Source organism: Ictalurus furcatus, chromosome 13, assembly GCF_023375685.1.
Source record: "Ictalurus furcatus strain D&B chromosome 13, Billie_1.0, whole genome shotgun sequence".
NCBI lineage: Eukaryota > Metazoa > Chordata > Actinopteri > Siluriformes > Ictaluridae > Ictalurus > Ictalurus furcatus.
Window position 1 is genome coordinate 4,378,280 of NC_071267.1, and position 19,222 is coordinate 4,397,501.

Below are 19,222 nucleotides of genomic sequence, written 5' to 3' on the forward strand. Positions count from 1 at the left end.
CTATCCTGCATATTCAAAGTAGAGCTATTAATAAAGATAAATCAGGTTGATTTTGATTATATCTGGATCAGGAAAATTCATTACATTAAGAGAGCAGAGATGACCAAAGAATTTAAAGATGGAAGCCTACAAGCCATCGGTTTTAATTGTATGAACGGGATCTTGAAAATTAAATGGTTAAAACCTTTCCTTAACAACAAACAACTTCTGGTTCCATATTCCCAGAGAAATATTTAAGAAATTGGGAGGGATCAAATTTTTACTTAGATATGATTTCAGTATTCAATGTTTCCTGTTTAAATTATCCCACTTTCACCAGCAGGTCATGTTATATTGGAAACAGTTGCACCTCCAGGATTAGTTTCAATGCTGTAATTACAAAACTAAAGGATTGGAGACGCCCACTTTGAAGATAAAACCTTTCGTAGCATGTGAAAATACGCTGTTATATTTTTACTGTTTAATGTTTTACTGCAGAATCACAAAAAATCCACCATTAAATATTGTTCATTTACACACACACACACACCATGGCCCTTCCTGCTCTGCAGAATAAACCAGATAAACCAGTTAGACGGTGTCAGTAAAAGTAAAACTACGCACATCCATTTTCTGTCGAGGGGAAAATAAACCATTTCAGGAGTAAAAACACAGTGAGTATCTAAATCTAAAGCTATAATATATAAACACACTGAATGTACACCAGATGCAGAAGAGTTTTGTGGGTTTGTACTGAAGTTTGAATGTACACAGGTTGTTTTATGACTTGATACCGTGACTATTTCCTGTAAGTGAACTCTGTGCTGATACAGGGTTTGATTTAACACACCGATGTTGGAGTGAAGTAAACGTGTGTCCTGCTGTAATCTGGAGAAGGAGACATGACCTCCAACATGAGTGTGTCTGGAGAACAGGACTTAAAGAAAGACGAGAGGTGAGTTACTTTTCCATTCACCAGCAATAAATACACACCGTCTCATGGGAACAGATCTGTATCTCTAAACACTCACTAGTTTACAGAGGAACTAAGCTTTGGTTTAAGGTGTTTAATAGCAGTGAATATATCACTGATCTGATCTAAGAACAGTTTAGAGAAATCATTCACTGAGAGAAGAGTAAAAAGGACTGTGTAATGTGTAGGAGAAGAGCAGTGTAGCTTTGAGTCAGTGAACTCTACAGGCTTTAAGACCCAGCTGAGTCAGTTATCTGTGATTGGGACTCCTGACATCAGTGTAATTCCTGAGGTATGAGGTGTGTCTCCTGTTTGAATAAGTGTGCAGACTGTAGCTGAATTAAAAAGATGGAATTATTACTGTTTAATGATGAACACATTGTGTAACAGTGCTGAGACAGCAGAGTATTAATTATTGCTGATATTTCTGTTCTAATTACAGAATGATGGAGGGAAAGAGATCAGACTCACCAGAACCCAGCTGTGTGTCCATGAAGAGTGACCGGTCAATGGATCATCCACTTCTGTTCAGAGACAGAGCCAGTTCTCCTGATGTGAGGTCAGTACAGTGAGGTGTTTTACAGCAGTGTTCCACCTGATCAAACTCACTGGTCTCATTATGAAGTCCTTCATGAGCTTTATCAGGTGTTGAAGCAGTAAAACACTAAAGTGTGCAGTGCTGCAGCTCTCGGACTGGCAGTGAGGAAAACTGCTTTAAGAGTTCAGTTCAGCCTGCAGTCCCTGAGCTGGAGGGTCTGTGGTGCTACACAACAACATTTACACCTGGGACATTAATGACTAGATCACTATTTTATTCATAAAAATGTTAGTGTCACTGAGGAAACCCTGAAATCAGTGTATTGTGTTAAAAAGATAGTGTTAAATATCTGTCTCTGTATGTATTAGTGTGTTGTGCAGCTATGAATACATATAGTCTATATTACATCATGTGTTTTATTTGTTCACAGACCACAAAAGAAGAAATCAAACATCAGCAGAAATCAGCTAGACTCCATATTCGAGGTGTGTGTGTCTTTTTAATGTGTGTAACTTGTGTGTGAGTAGGTTGCAGGTTTTTTATTTAAGATAATGCCAGTTCACAGGTTTATCGATGTGCAGCAGCATTATGGGTAATCAGACAGAATTTCAGTTGTAACTGTGGTAATAGAAAGAGACCTTTCTTCTTTTCATAAAATAAAAGCATCTCTCAGTGTGTAACATTATAATATTGAGATGTGTTCCTGTGTGTTTCTAACCAGGAGCTGGAACACAAAGTCATCACTCTGATAAAGAATGAGCTGAAGAGGTTTAGGAAGCTCCTGAGTCCAGATTACCCAGCATGCACTGAGAGGGAGGTGGAGGATGAGGAGGATCTGCAGAGTGTCAGAGAGGGAGCGCTGAAGATCACACTGCACGTCCTGAAGAACATGAACCACACAGATCTCGCTAACACACTGCACAACAGTAAGAGCTCTGAGTCATGGCTTCATTCCATCAGGTTCACTTTAGAGAGAGTAAATAGTTTTAGATATGAACACCTTTAGTTTGAAGTTTGAGTTTAGTATCATGTACATCTGGTGCTTTTCTGTTCTGTTTGTGGTCCAGTTTGTGATTACTCTGTAAAGTGGTCCTGTTCCTTCAATAATATTTAGTCCATGAATCAGGAATGAACAGCACCATTTGAAAGAATTTTACATTTTATATTGCGCTCAGTGATTTTGCATTAAAACATGTTATTACTTTGTTTATTAGAGTCTGTGGCCTCTGTGTATCAGACAGAGCTGAAATCCAGCCTGAGAGAGAAGTTTAAAAGAATTAATGAAGGAATCTCACAGCATGGAAGCTCAGCACTTCTGAATGAGATCTATACAGATCTCTACATCACAGAGGGTTGGAGTGGAGACGTCAATAACGAACATGAGGTGAGACAGATTGAGACAGCGTCCAGGAGACCAGCAACACAGGAGACACCCATCAAATGTAACGAGCTCTTTAAAGACAAGTCCATCAGAAGAGTGCTGACTAAAGAAGTTGCTGGAATTGGAAAAACAGTCTCTGTGCAGAAGTTCATTCTGGACTGGGCTGAAGGAAAAGCAAATCAGGACGTCACCTTCATGTTTCCACTTCCCTTTAGAGAGCTGAATCTGATGAAGCAGAGAAATCTCAGTCTGATGGAGCTTCTTCATCACTTTTTCCCAGAAATGAGAAAACTAGAATTACTAGACTCCTACACAGTGGTGTTGATCTTTGATGGTCTGGATGAGTGTCGACTTCCTCTAAATTTCCAGAAGAATGAGAGATTGTGTGATGTGACAGAGTCAGCCTCGGTGGATGTGCTGCTGACAAACCTCATCAAGGGGAATCTGCTTCCCTCTGCCCTCCTCTGGATAACCTCTCGGCCAGGAGCAGCCAATCAGATCCCTCCTGAGTGTGTGGACCAGGTAACAGAGGTACGAGGCTTCAGTGATCCTCAGAAAGAGGAGTACTTCAGGAAGAGGATCAGTGATCAGAGCCTGGCCAATAATATCATCACACACATGAAGTCTTCAAGAAGCCTCTATATCATGTGCCACATCCCAGTCTTCTGCTGGATCTCAGCCACTGTTCTAGAGAGAATGTTGGGTGAAGCAGAGAGTGGAGAGGTCCCCAAGACCCTGACTCAAATGTTCACACACTTCCTGATCTTTCAGATCAAACACAAGGACCAAAAGTACCATCAGAAATGTGACCCTGATCCTCAGCAGACCAGAGAGAGTATCCTGGCACTGGGGAAACTGGCTTTCCAACAGCTGGAGAAAGGAAACCTGATCTTCTATGAGGAAGACCTGAGAGAGTGTGGCATTGATGTTGGAGAAGTGGCAGTGTACTCAGGAGTGTGTACCCAAATCTTCAGAGAGGAGTTTGGGCTTCACCTGGGGAAGGTGTTCAGCTTTGTACATCTGAGTGTTCAGGAGTTTCTGGCTGCTTTATACACATTTCTCCGCTTTATTTTTAGAAAGACAAATGTGTTAGTGGAGCAACGCACTGGCCGTTTCCATTTCTTCAGCAAGTCAACCATGTCTGATCTCCTCAGGAGTGCAGTGGATAAGGCCTTACAGAGTGAGAATGGACACCTGGACCTGTTCCTCCGCTTCCTTCTGGGTCTCTCACTGGAGTCCAATCAGGCTCTCTTACGAGGCTTAATGCCCAAGACAGGAAGCAGCTCTCACAGCAAACAGGAAACAGTCAGGTACATCAAGGAGAAGATCAGGGAGAATCCATCTCCAGAGAAATCCATCAATCTGTTCCACTGTCTGAATGAACTGAATGATCATTCTCTAGTGTAGGAAGTACAGACTTACCTGAACAGAGGAGGTGACGGTCGTCTCAGGGAAACCAGACTCTCTCCTGCTCAGTGGTCAGCTCTGGTGTTTGTGTTACTGAACTCAGATCAGGAGCTGGATGAGTTTGATTTGAGTAAATATGACCGATCAGAGGAAGGTCTTCTGAACCTGCTGCCAGTGGTCAAAGCCTCCAGAAAAGCTGTGTGAGTATTTTTATTTATAAATGTATTACTGCATGGTTTGTTATTTTAATGTAACACTGAACTGCACTGTTTGGATTAATGCTTGTTAATAGTTACTCTAATCATCTTTAAACAAACCTCTGGTACTGTTACAGAAGAGTGTTTCACTTTTTACACTAACACGTTACGTCTGCACTGAGATCTGGGCCATATGGACAAAACCTTACATCACCATTTATTACCTTTTCTCTAAAACTGATGAAAATGATCTTTACAAAATAACTGCATGTATTCATGACTGCTTTTTGATCATTTTGTGAACTAAACACCAGTGAAAGGCACTTTTTCTTTTCTCCTTTTACTTGAAAGAGACATTGAACAGAACTTCACAACTGAGAACAAGAAAAACATAACAATGCCACCATGGGAACAATATGAATACAATATGTGACGTGTGTGTGTGTGTGTGTGTGTGTGTGTGTGTCTGTGTATGTGTGAGTTAAAGGTACAGGAGCAGTCTGGCTGTGCAGCTACAGTACATATTAATTTATTTTAGACATTTTAAAGCTCACACATCTGATGTTATTTTTATTTATGCTATGCTAACAGAAAGAATAAGTTAATATTACCTGTCTTACATTTTATTGTCTGTTTCTGTTCTGTTTCACCAACGAAATATTTCCAAACAAAGCCACAGCACGTCCTGCTCCTTTTTGTTCAAACGGGAGATTTCTTATTTATTTTATTTATTTTTTAGTTGGAGACCTTTTAACACGTACTTTCATTAAAAAATGGTTTCAAGTTTCAATTATAATAAAGCATTTGTTCAAACAAAAAAAATCTGTTTTCAGTCCTTTAAGGATTATTGTAACTGATAATAATTTATTATTATTATTATTATTATTATTATTATCAGTTACAGCTATTATCAGGAATGAAAATTTTTGTTGGAAATATAATAATAATAATAATAATAATAATAATAGTAGTAGTAGTAGTAGTAGTACTGATGTGGTGTCCTGTCCTCTGATTTCTGTGTTAGAGAGAAACACACTCACATTTCTGTTACATGGTAAACTTTAGCTGGATTATGTCTGTGTTTGTGTGTTTGAAGTCAGAGTTCTGATATTTCATCATTTCTCTTCCAGGCTGTGTGGGTGTAATCTGACAGAGGGAAGCTGTAGAGTTCTGTCCTCAGTTCTCAGCTCAAACTCCTCCAGACTGAGAGAACTGAACCTGAGTCACAATAACCTGCAGGATTCAGGAGTGAAGCTGCTCTCTGCTGGACTGAAGAATCCACACTGTACACTGGAGATACTGAGGTACACACACACCCCAACAACAGTAATAATAATAATAATAATAACTTTATTTATATAGCACATTTCATACATAAAATTCAGCTTAAAGTGCTTCACAATGGAAAATAATATAAAATTACAAATATAATATTAAAGTAGACCTATTTTTCAAGATGTAATATAAGTCTCAGGTGTCACCCAGAATGTGTCTGTGAAGTTTCAGCCCAAAATACCCCACAGATCTTATACCCTGCTGTAAATGCCCCTTTTTGGGTGGAAGCAAAAACAGGCTGTTTTGGTGTGTGTCTCTTTAAATGCAAATAAGCTGCTGCCCCCCACCCCCATTTCCGGAAGAGACCAGCTCCTGCTTCTGACACTACATTACCTGTGGAATCTGCTAACAACCTTATTCACAAAGCAGCCTGGTGTAAAATGATTCACAGAAAACCTACACAGTTTTCAAAAAGACAATCACCTTACTGTATTGTGCATAATAAAGGTGCATTTTCGGGTTAAAAATAAAAATGACGACATAACTCTGGTACTTTAGCCGCATTAGCCATGGAATCTGCTAACAAGCTCATTAAGAAAATCGATTAGCAAACATTCCCAAAATATAAAGTGCGATATTTCCGTCTTCTGGATATGAAGCTGGATCACGAACAGTGGGTACTGATCCATGCTTGAGAATCAAGTTTTTATCAAATCCTGCTTTGTATTGACCCTCGTTCACAAAGCAGTCTGGTGTGAAATCATTTTAGGTATTTTTGGGGCACATTTCCTTAAAAAATAAAACTTCACTGCATCTTCATTGTCTCTGACGCCGGGAGTACATGAAGACTCTCGTGTTCATTCTTACAGCCAACAACAGAACACTTACAAAGCTTACGAAGCTGAGACATTCTTCTCATCACTGTAGCAGCTCCAGCGCGGAGAACATGGCCGATTGTGTACAGCTCACTCAGGGGAGGAGCTATGCTAATAGGGCAGAGTCCCTGGGCGGGGCTTGTTCCAACATGACGTCACGTTAGGGCGAAAACAAAAACGGCTCATTTTGAGACTCTGTTTATGATTTATTGGGAATATAAAAAAAAGGAGTGGGTGGATTTTTACCATCGTAGGGTGGTTGTGTACACATTCTGCCGACACACATTTATGTTCAAACACCATTTCAAAGTGAATTTTGCATAATAGGTCCCCTTTAAAACAAAAATATTGCAATACAACATTAAAGATATAAATACAATATTGAAACCTAAAAATTCCTTAAAAAAATAAGTAAGTAATCAAACAGAAAATAAAATATAAATTAGATCATTATAAGATTAAAAAAAAAAAAAAACAGTTTTAAGCCTAAAATGAAGAGGCCTAATTGAAAGCCAAGGTAAATAAATGTGTTGAAGCTGCTTTTTAAATATATTTAGTAGTGTTGGGTCCGAGTCCACCTTTTCCGGATCCGAATCGAGACCAAGTCCTTAACCAATCAAGTCTGAGTCCAAGTCTGAGTACAAAAGCGGCCGAGATGGACTTGAGTCCGCGTCTTTAATGGCCAAGTCCCAGTCGATTCTGGCCGAGCCCAGAAAGTAATTACATTGATAAAAGATTTGAAATTGCAATTATAAACTCAACACTGAGCTGTTAAATTAGTATTTTAACCTTCACAAAACAATGGCAACATAACTGTAATTAAAATACCACTATTACATCTTGCCATTACAATTTAATATTTTTATTTCATGTCATCAGCACCTCAACTAGTTTCCTATCAAAAAATGGTTTCAATAAAAAAAAGGATATAGAGGTATTTGTAGAACTTTTATTAGATTACAAGTGTATGAAAATACAAATGAAGCTGTTTTGTTATTGTATCACACAATATTGTGTCTTCCAGTTCGAGTTACATTTCAGTGATTTGATGCCTCTCTCCCACAGTTATATAGTCTGAGAGAGAGAGAGAGAGAGAGAGAGAGTGTGTACAGTGAACAGAGTAGAGTTACATTTAGCAGCATGTCATAACAACAAGCTTCATGCTTTATTATTGGTTGTAATCAGGCTATGAATCACAACAAACTCATTTCTGAACACAGCTCTGTTCTTGTAACTTTTTTCATTTTAATTTCTAAAATAATAAACATCAGCAGGGTTTATGAGATTTACTACATTAAGAAGTACAGTTCACATTTTACGTGATATTCAAGACTGGAATTACCAAATGTTAATATTTAGGGGCGGGCGATATGACTACACGATACGTTTCACGATAACGATATGTTTTCTTAGGTAGGTCTATCAGTAGTATTCGCGTAAGAAATACTACGGAAATTGAATAAAACAATTAAATGTAAAATAAAATTAATTTCACTGTATGACATATACAGTGATTCTTATTAGGTTTACTGAAGTTATTCAGTCAAATGAGTGAGTGAGTGATTTTCTCTGTGTGTTTTGTTGTTTGATGAACATTAATAACACAGACAGCAGCAGGTTTATTACACTGCTGTCACTTTAAGACCTAATGCACAGACCTAATATACTGTATTGACACACCTCTGATTTTTCCCCAACTGTTTACATTCACTTAAATCATAACCGACTGTGTTTGCATGAATACTCGGCCAGGCCTGCGTTTTGACATGATGTGTGTGTATTTATTTCACCATCCAAGCATAATAAGCCTCTAAAGAGAACTCAGTTCAGTACTCACATGATGAGGCGGCTGTCTGTGCACGCATTTCAGGTGTGGCCGGGAGACATCGATTAATTTCTTATCTTAATTTTATGCTGACATCCCACCGTGCAAAAACTCATATCAGGGAGGTAGCTCCACCACCCCTGCAGCCCCATCTCACCCATATATGTATGTATATAACATACAGACATACATACACTCTTTTAATTATAGGTTGGCAGATTAAATGCTAAATGTGTCATTAAAATAATATGTACTATTATATTCTATTCAACTCATTTAGCCGTATTTTATTCTATTACAACTTTAAGCAAGTCTACAGGGGGTTTGGCCTCATCATGTAGGACATCAACAGATTAGCTCCTTAGCAGCTAGCTAACTAGTTTAAATAACAGTAGCTATGCTAATGAACAAATCACACGTGTTAAACTCACCTCAACATGTCTTTTACAATCATCTAACCCACAATGGGCAATCAAAGAGTCGCTGTTGAAAACTGTTGTTATTTTTGACCCCTATGAAGCAGGGGTATATTTTAGTGTAGTCTGGGGTGAACTGATTATTGAACTGAAGATAGAGAGAGAGAGAGAGAGAGAGAGAGAGAGAGAGAGTGTGGTCGACTTTAAAGCCTGCCCACAGAGAAAACTGATAGGTCTAGCTAGCAGAAAGAGAGACCAATCAGGAAATGTTCTGTCACTCTCTCGCTCTTGTTACTCGCTCTCTACTCCTACTGGTCTCTCGATCGCTCTAAAAAAATTAATTTCCGGGATATTGTATATCATTTGCGGCCATCAGGGAGCTGCTATCAGTATATGGGAGACTCCTGGAATTTCTGGGAGAGGCGGGATGTGTGTTTATGTTGTTATTTATTTTTTTATCTTTCTTTTCATGTTACACTAATAGTAGTTACGGTTCTAATGTAATCTCCTTTTCCATCTTCCCAGGCATTATTCTGCTGGCAGGTGATAAGAGATGAGTGGATAGTGTCTGTCCTCCCTTTAAGCTTTGTTGCCATTTAATGACTTTTTATTTTTATTTTATTAGAGCTGCAACAACTAATCGATAAAATCGATAATAATCGATTATGAAAATCGCTGTGAACGAATCTCATTACCGATTAGTTGGTCTGCGCGCGGTACATTTAATCATTACGTTTCTTCTGTTCCTAAAACACGCTTCGGAGAGTAAATATTAAAGTTGTGTCCCAAATGAGTACAATACACTTACACTATGCACTATATACTCTACCGGCTAGTGCAGTGTTTCCGTTGACCCCTAGTGGTCAGTGGTGTAATTGCAGGGGATCCATAGGAAAGTTTAAAAAAATGTTTAAATAATATAATATAATTTTTTGTTCAATGTATCAAAATATATTCAAACGAGATGTTTTTAAAATTAATCAATTTGGTTATTCGTGTGCATTCACAAATATCACATTAGCTGAGCTGACTGAGTTCATTGATGGATTTATTTTAAATTTATTTAGAAATGAAATGATAATTTGCAAAAACCTGTGAGTGGTAGACAAGTTCAAGTGTCGCAGTGATGGATAAAATAAACAAAAGATAATTCAGAGAGTCAAATTAAATGTCACACCAACAATAAAATGTAATTGAACCTGGTATTTGTACCAATCCCTGAGGAATGACTGGTTATACCAATCAACGCGGGATTGCTAGGACTGTAGAATTCAGTGCTTTTTGTGCATCCATAACATGTAATGCATAAGTACTATATATATATATATATATATATATATATATATATATATATATGGCTCTGAAAGTTTGCCCCATATGATTAATCGATTAATCAAATAAATGAATAAAATAAAATAATAATCGGCCAACAAATAGATTATGAAAATAATCATTAGTTGCAGCCCTAGTTTTTAACTGTGAGTGGTTTCAGTTTAATATGTTGTAGTTTAATATGTTGTAATTTCCACTGTCGTGGAAATTTAGACAAACACCAGTAGACTCGTCCTCTCCGATGAAGTAGTTTTATTACAGAGAGATGAATACAGGAAGAAGAATGAGCGCACTCGTCCAGTGTTGATGCTATTTCCCCAAGCTCCAGCTCAGTCCAGAACTCCCCCATAAGTGCCTGATGAATGTGAAAGTAGAGGACAGTGAGGTGTTGGTGGAGAAACACTGGGTTGAGGGTCAGAAAAAAGAGCAGATAAAGCAGCTATGCACATACATAAAGAGCTAGCTCTTGTGCTGAGTGGCCACGCCCATTTAACTCTGATCCAACACCTCATCAACCTTTTCTCTCAACATCCTGTAAATGTTCCATAACATTACATTTTAATTTGCACATTAAAGAGTTCTTGTGTAAATGCTCCTACACCCTGTTTATGAAGAAATTAATTCGTATCCAGTGTGATAAATGAGGCCCAGTGTTTTATATGAGTAAAACATGAAAGTGTGTATTTTATATGGTGTGGATTAGCATTGTTTCTGCTGTTGTGCTTTTTTTTTTGTGTGTGTGTGTGTGTGTGTGTGTGTGTGTGTTATGTGATTTGTATGTGTGTGAAAGTTAGATTAAGCTCCAAAGAACAATGAACTCTAACAGTTTTAGCGTCTCTGTGAAACTCAGCTTTGTGTTAATGCTGAAATATCTACATCACTTCTCCCATCAGAACAAAGTACATTTATTTCTACAGCGTGTAGTTCAGTGTACATTACACACACATTTACTTTAATAACATGCCAATACTAGTTTATTGTTTATACACAGGCTGTTCATTTTATATTTTTATCCTGACATTAGAACCTTGTATTCAGGTAAACACTTTATTTCCCACCTGATGGAAACCCATCATTTCACAATCAGATAAATAAATCTAACACTTCATCATTTCTCTTCCAGGCTGTTGGCATGTAATCTCACAGAGGAAAGCTGTAGAGTTCTGTCCTCAGTTCTCAGCTCAAACTCCTCCAGACTGAGAGAACTGGGCCTGGGTTACAATAACCTGCAGGATTCAGGAGTGAAGCTGCTCTCTGCTGGACTGGAGAATCCACACTGTACACTGGAGACACTGAGGTACACACACACACACACACACACACAGAGAGAGATAGAGCAGAATTTTAATAAACACAGCTATATCCAGTTTCCATCTGTGGTGATTGTAATTGTAGTGATGTGATATATTGTCATTGTTGTGTGTGTGAGATGGAGAGTAAATGTTCTGTATATAAAGATTTTGTGTAGTTGATGTTTTCAGAGCTAAAACTGAGTGTGTTAAGTGTGAGAAGGTTTTCTTTCTTGCAGCATGTATAACTGCAGTATTACAGGTGAAGGTTGTGCTGCTCTGGCTTCAGCTCTGAGGTCAAACTCCTCATCACACCTGAGAGAACTGAATCTGAAGAGTTCTTGATCCAGGAAAATCAAGAGTGAAGCTGCGCTCTGATCTACTGAAGGATCCACACTGTAAACTGGAGACATTATAGTGAGTTACTGACTTACTGTCTCTTTACTGTATCACACTGAATAATGTGTGTGTGTGTGTGTCTGTGTGTGTGTGTGTGTGTGTGTGTCTCTGTGTGTGTGTGTGTGTGTCTCTGTGTGTGTGTGTGTGTCTCTGTGTGTGTGTCTGTGTCTCTGTGTGTGTGTCTCTGTGTGTGTGTCTCTGTGTGTGTGTCTCTGTGTGTGTGTGTGTGTGTGTGTGTCTCTGTGTGTGTGTCTCTGTGTGTGTGTCTCTGTGTGTGTGTCTCTGTGTGTGTGTCTCTGTGTGTGTGTGTGTCTCTGTGTGTGTGTGTGTCTCTGTGTGTGTGTGTGTGTCTGTTGGTGTTTATGCTGATGTTGTGTGTTTACACTGATGCTCTTCTGTCTTTCAGCATTAAGAATAATAAACTCACCAGGACAGGCGTATGACAGGAGTCTCACCTCAAACCTCTTCTCCAGGATAAAGCAGTTTTGGTGAAGAGTTAGAACCCGTCCCACATTTCTAGCAGTTTGGGAGCTGAATCATTAACTTAAAGGGACAGAGCAGATACAAAGTTAAGAACAGGCAGAAGGTCGTACACAGGAGAAATCAACACACGTAACGAAATATCTGCTGTAACACCAAAAGTATTTGACCTCCATTTATACCAGTTCCTGAAGGTACTTGGAGACTGTGGTCATTCACCCTAGGACCAATTTCCCTGACTCAGTAGCAATACTACCTCCTGGCACTTTAGTGTATTGTAAGAATCATTTTCAAGGTTGCCATAAGATTCAGGATGACTGGCCCTCCACTGTGTTTGAGATTGTGGCCTACATTGATGAAGTGGGAATGCTGTATAAGATCAGACCACATGGAGAAGATGGACCCATTAAAACTGTCCATTGCTCAGAACTTAAGTCTGTTCTTACCTGGCAACAATATGCCAGGTGAACCAATGGTCTACTGGCCCTTTCCAGCCCCAGGAGTGAGTCGAGGCAGAAGGACCTAGAATTTGAGATTATTCACAAGTGGCCATAGTCCACACGAAAACGGGTGTAAGGAACTCTGAGGGTCAAGTCCACGTTGATTCTAGTTCTCAGCTCTCAGTGCTTCAGTCTAGTCCAACAGGGGTACAAAATGATTACTCTTATGGGTATAGGTTCATCTTTAGCATCTCAACCCCAGGTGACCACACGAGAGAAAGATTTGAATTTAGAAACTTCTCTAGATCTTTATATAGCTCAGTCACTTGATCAGTCAGGAATGGGTTTAGTTTCTAGGACATCCTTTAGGCGTTCTACTCATGGGACTCTCAGTGTTCACTGGGATGGTGACCATTAAAGGTAGGGCTGAATTTGGAAGAGTTGGTTGAAGGCGCTTTTGCGCATGCCCACTAGAGGGTGCACTGATTCTTTATACACATCACTTCCTGTCTATAGAACCATGTCCAGTGGTTGAATCCTTTGCTACACTGTGATTGTTGGTTGCTGGAAGAACAAGTTCTGTTGACAGCACATATGTGTTATAAATGTGCCAACACCATTTATGCCTACCTGGACAGGCTATTATTTCGGGGGCTTGGTAGCGTGTGGTCATAAATTGTCTGCATCGCATTGATTGTGTGTGGGTGTGAAGATGGAAAAAAACAACAACAATACAATCAAACCCATATGTGATTGTTGAATATACCATTATAGATTTAGTCCCCCTTTGCTTTTATAATAACCTCCACATTCTAGGTAATCTTTCCACTTTATTTTGGAGCATGGGATTTGTGTATTTGAGCATGCATTACACCTCCTGAAGAGGAGACTAAAGGGGGAAACCCCTCAAAACAAACAACAACTGAAAGAAGCTGTGGTAAAAGCCTGGAAAAGCATCACAAGTGAAGAGTGCAACAATTTGGTGATGTCAGTGGATCGCCACTTGATTATTTATTGCAAGGAAGGGATATGCAACCAAATCGTGTTATTTACATTGGGTTCCTTGAAGACTATCTGTTCCAATATTTTTGCTCAACTCAAAATGTTCTAAGTTGTTTAACACATCTAGATGTATATATCAGGAAATTAAAGCTTCAATTGTGATCTATTGTCTCATATTCATCTTTTGAACTCAAACCCAAATGTCTTCAGTGTATAGCAAAAACAAAAGAATTCCAATACTTTTGAAGAGGACTGCATGTATGGCAAGGTTGACTGAAGACAGGTGGGGCTGATGGCCACTGATTATGATTAAGACAGTGCTCTCTGCTTCCCTCTAGTGATGCAACAAGTCAGTTGTCTACTTACACCACAATCCATTACACAACTACAGACTCTCATTCCTATTTGGTGTTCAAATCTTCACAAGGAAATGTGCAATGACTTTTTACAACTATGGATTAACCACAAGAACATCATAGATCTCCCAACATGCTTCACGGCCTACAGACATGGCCGCCATGAACTACACTTCCCAGAAGACACACACGCACACACACACACATGCACACACTGCCTCTTTCTCAATCACCGGACTTCTGATCAAGCACACCCAGAGGCGTATCTACAGGGCAGGCAAGGTAGGCAATTGCCTGGGGCCCCACATACTGAGAGCGCCCCTGAGTGTTGATCATTTAAATTATCAGAAATTTTCATCTTAAAATAATGTGCAGCAACATCTCAGCAACCCCCTTAAATGGGGCCTCTTTGTGGGGCGCTGTCACATTTAGACAGTTAGAACAGGATATGCAAAGGTGTAAATGGTTTTCATTTCAATGTGATGAATCGGTGGACTTGCGTTACACAGCCCAGTTGGCTGTTTTTGTTCGGATGGTTTTTGATGATTTTTCCACCAAAGAGGAGTTTTTTACATTACTTCCTCTGAAAACCACGACCAGAGGAGTCGACATCTACAATGTTTTGAAGAACTACTACATGGAAAAAAGCGTGCCCCTTGCAAAGCTGGTGTCTATGACAACAGACGGAGCTCCAGCCGTGATAGGGCGCCACTCTGGAGTTATTGCACATTGCAACGCCGACCCAGACTTTTCTAAATTTCTGACCTATCACTGCGTCATTCATCAGCAGGCGATCTGCACTAAGGTTATGGTTTTTGATCATGTCATGACACCGGTTATTCTGATTATCAACTCGATTTGTGCAAAGTTCAAACAACACAGATGTTTCAAACTGTTTCTTGATGAAATTTCTGCAGAGTGTGACGATCTCCTCCTTCACACAGAAGTGAGATGGTTGAGTAAGAGTAAGGTACTTCACCACTTTATTTCATTGCTGAGTGAAATTAAGGCTTTTATGGAAGCAAGGGGGAGGACACTAACCTGTTGTCTGATGCTGGATGGCTGCTTGAACTTGCATTATTGGCTGATGTGACAGAGAAACTGAATCAGCTCAATCTTCAGTTACAAGGTAAAGAAAAACCATATGTGATATGATCAGTGCTGGGAAGGCATTTAAAGCAAAACTGTCATTTTACCTTCATCAATTGCCAAACAAAAGATTGCATCACTTCCCCTCATTGGTAAAGATGTTAGAAAGCCACACAAATGCAACCAAAGTTTTGGATGTACTCAAGTATTGTGACCTCCTGTCCAGGCTTGGGCAGGAATTTGAGGAAAGCTTCGGTGATTTTGAAAATCTTGAGCCATGTGTGGCATTCATTGCCAACCCTTTCATGGAGATAGACATTGATCACATTTCAAAGCACATGGCTGAACTGTTCACTGTCAATGCTGTAGAGATGGAGGTTATTAATCTCCAAAATCATATCTAGCTGAAATCTTAGCAACATTCACAACATTTATGGAGTGTGGTAGACCCAGAAAACTACAAGAACATTCACCAAGCTGCCCTCAAAGCATCTGCTTTATTTGGATGTACATACCTTTGTGAAGCAGCGTTTTCTGATTTGAATGTGATCAAATCTAAATTCAGAACAAGACTGACAGATGAACATTTAAATGACAACATAAGAGTGACCCTAAGTGCATACACACCATCATATACCTCTCTTGTGGAATCAATGCAGTGTCAGTCAGCTCATTAACTGTAAATAAGTGTGAATGCACTTCATGTCATATTTGTGGCCCATCGTGCACTTTTCTCATTTACCATGCACTCTCATTCATGTGGTATACATTTTAGTTCAGAATGCAGGCAAACATGTGAAATGCTACTGCTGTTTATATTCCAGTTTAATTTAGTTTGGACTTTCATTAATGTATATACGTAAACAACCATATAGTTATGTGTAGACAACTATAACAAAGTCTGCTGTTTTCCATAAAGAACTGTATTCTCTGATTCTGTTTCCTTCTCTGACTCCTTCAGGTGTATATCAGTTTGTTCATTTGAGAGTTATGATACATTATGTGAAAGATTGTAAGTATTGTATGACATGAGTAGCTCTCAGCCACTTAATTATTTTTTTTAAAATAGCTCTCAAATGAAAAAAGGTTGTAGACTCCTGCTCTAGGCATTTCCATGACGTGTAAAAATTTTGTTTATTTTATACACCTGAATAAAAGATTCTGAAGTCGCAATCCCTTCATTGATAATGTGTGCTCGAAATCGCGTTTAATAAATATGTAAGTTGATCTGATAGTGGTCAATATCGCGCTTGAATGTGAGCGAGAATGGAGACACAGAGATCATGCCTGATCATGCTGGTTTCGTATGGAAACCAGCATCAGATTTAGGTATTAACTTTAATAATAAAGATAAATATGTGAAGTAATAGGTGAGGAGCTGAGAGAGAGTTGCCCCTCCCCCACAGGGAAAACAACATCTTCCTGCTGGAGTTCATTCTCTCTCTCACAGCTCCACCTGAGTGGAGGAGCAGCAGAGCTGGACACTAACTCAAGGCAAGTCATGTTTTTTCTCCTTATCTTTACACACAGTTATAAATCTGTTATGTAGTTTAATTAAATTAAATCGTTAAACAGCGCTTCAGCTATAAGGTTTAAAGAGGAGACAGCTAACTAGCGGTTAGCCATAAGATGAAATCTACCGAATATGATTTAAGCTGTGATGTAGAGAGTAGAAACTTCTTTTGAGTAAAATCTAACATGTTAAAGTTCAAGGCTCAAGGTTTACTTCTTCCTGTGTACCTTTTTTTTTAATTTATTTTTTACACCCATTTCCCCACAAAAATGTTAGCTTTCTAGCTAACATGCTACTGAACAGATTAGTTTAGTTTAGCACAGCATGAATTTTAGCTAACATGAGCTTAAAATGGACTTTTCGTCTTTAAGTCACAGCATTTTGTCTGAAGTTGTAAATAGATGATTTTTTTTGTATGCTTATATTAATCAGTTCTCAGTGAACATATTAACTCTAGCTTGGTGCTAGCTGAAGTTCAGTCGGTTAGTTCCACAAGATGGTGCTGTCTGTCTTACCTCAGGGGCTATGAGCGGGCACGTTACTGCTGCCGCTTTCTGAGAGAAGTGTTTTATGTGACTTGTTAAGAAGTTGTCTGTCATCAGAATGAGCGTTTTAACCGTTTAACAGAGAAGGTTTTCTTACCAAAGACATTAAATCAGCTCTTCACTGTATTGCTGTGTGCCTCAGTGTGTTAATTCTGACGGGTATAATTCAGAAAAAACGTTTTTCACGAGTTTCCAGTACTACGCACGTACTAAAGATGTGCGTATCATAAAACATACCAAAAATACCTTTCCACGGTCTTTATGAGCTCTTGTTTGAATATTAACCATTGCGATTGAAAGTTTACTGTTTTCTGATATGTATGACTTTTGCGTTCTGTGAGTACTTTGTGCTATTTTTGTGAATATTCATAGGTCAGATGCATGACAATTTGTCACATAAAGATGTATTCTGTTTTTGATAAATAGTTTGTTCATATTGCAGCTCTTACCACGGCCTCTCAAAACTCTTGGAGTTAGAGGATCTGAATGTGTCGCAGGACTGAATTTGGTGTCGCAGGAAGCAGTGTCCCTCAAGCTGACGCTATTTTCTTCTAATCTCTATACTTTAAAATGATACTTTTTTTTTTTAACTTTTACAACGTTTACAAATATAACTGATACTACTTTAGATAAAACAATCGTATCGTTGCTCTGTCGCTAAGTTTTATTGGTTCTTACAAACATCCGCGACTAGCTTGTAGCCCGCTAGCATCACCTTACCGCTAGCCTTGTTTACATTTCACATTTATCTCATTTACCGCTGTTTTTTAAAGCAAATATGTCAGTTGTTTCTTCGCTTTTGAGTGCAGATGAGGACTCACTCAAGCTGCACATGGTGCTGCTGGAACTGGAGGATGTGCAGAAACAGATCCGTGACCTACTCGACAAGCAGGCCCAGCTGCTGGAGTGAAGAACCGCACTGGAAACATCTTGTGCTTCTGCCCACACATCCAAGGTAAGCACGCAGCATGGTATTACCACTCCCAGCCCCTCTACGCCGTGTGTTTCTCTTTGCAGGGACCGTGTACCCAAGAGTTTTCCAGCCAAGGTCTCAGTCACACCAGCGCCGACACACCACGGACCTTGGGTGCACCAGCAGCGAAAGGCGAGAGCCATACCCCGGGCGAGAACCTCTCCATCTCCAGTGTTTGAGATCCCAACCAGGAACCGCTTCACCCCTCTCTGTCAGACCAGACCAAACGATGTGATCGTCGGGGACTCCATTGTGCGAAACGACCGTGTCGCTTCAACAAAGGGTAAGGTGCACACACATTGTTTTTCTGGTGCTTGTGTCCTTGATGTTGCTGCGCAGGTATCCGGGATCCTGAAGAAGGACAAGCGCATTGGAGCGGTCGTGCTGCACGCGGGGGCAAACGACATCAGGCTGCGGCAGACGGAGTTTCTGAAGAGGGACTTCGCCAGCCTGATCGAGATGGTATGAGGCAGATCACCCACCGCGAAGATCGTCTCTGGACCTCTTCCCTCATACAGACGTGGAGCTGAAAATTTCAATAGACTTCTTGCTTTGAATGACTGGTTAGTTTCTTGGTGTAATGCAGGGGTTCCCAAACTTTTCCAGGGCAAGGCCCCCCAAATGGCATTAACATTTGATCGCGGCCCCCCTTTTGAACTATAGACAATCTATTAGCGATGCTAGAAAAATCTGTCTCTCCACCTTAATAGGAGATAACAAAAACAATTCAAGATTTCAAAACGGTAGCAAAATTGACTAGGAATAAAACCATTACAGAAAGAAACACTCAATCATTACATATCAGCGAAGATTTCATGGATTTTTTTCATTGGTAAAGTTGAAAATATTAGATGTGAAATTCTAGCTATTAAATTAAAACCAGACAGTATTGTAACTAACCCTGTAGATGATAATATAGCAATATCAGATCAATGTTT

At 39.4% G+C, this 19,222-nt stretch overlaps 1 pseudogene; it reads left to right on the top strand.

Annotated features, from left to right (window-relative positions):
- The first annotated feature begins 469 nt into the window (after positions 1–469).
- On the top strand, positions 470–18,840 carry LOC128617318 (NLR family CARD domain-containing protein 3-like; annotated as a pseudogene).
- The last annotated feature ends 382 nt before the right edge of the window (positions 18,841–19,222 follow it).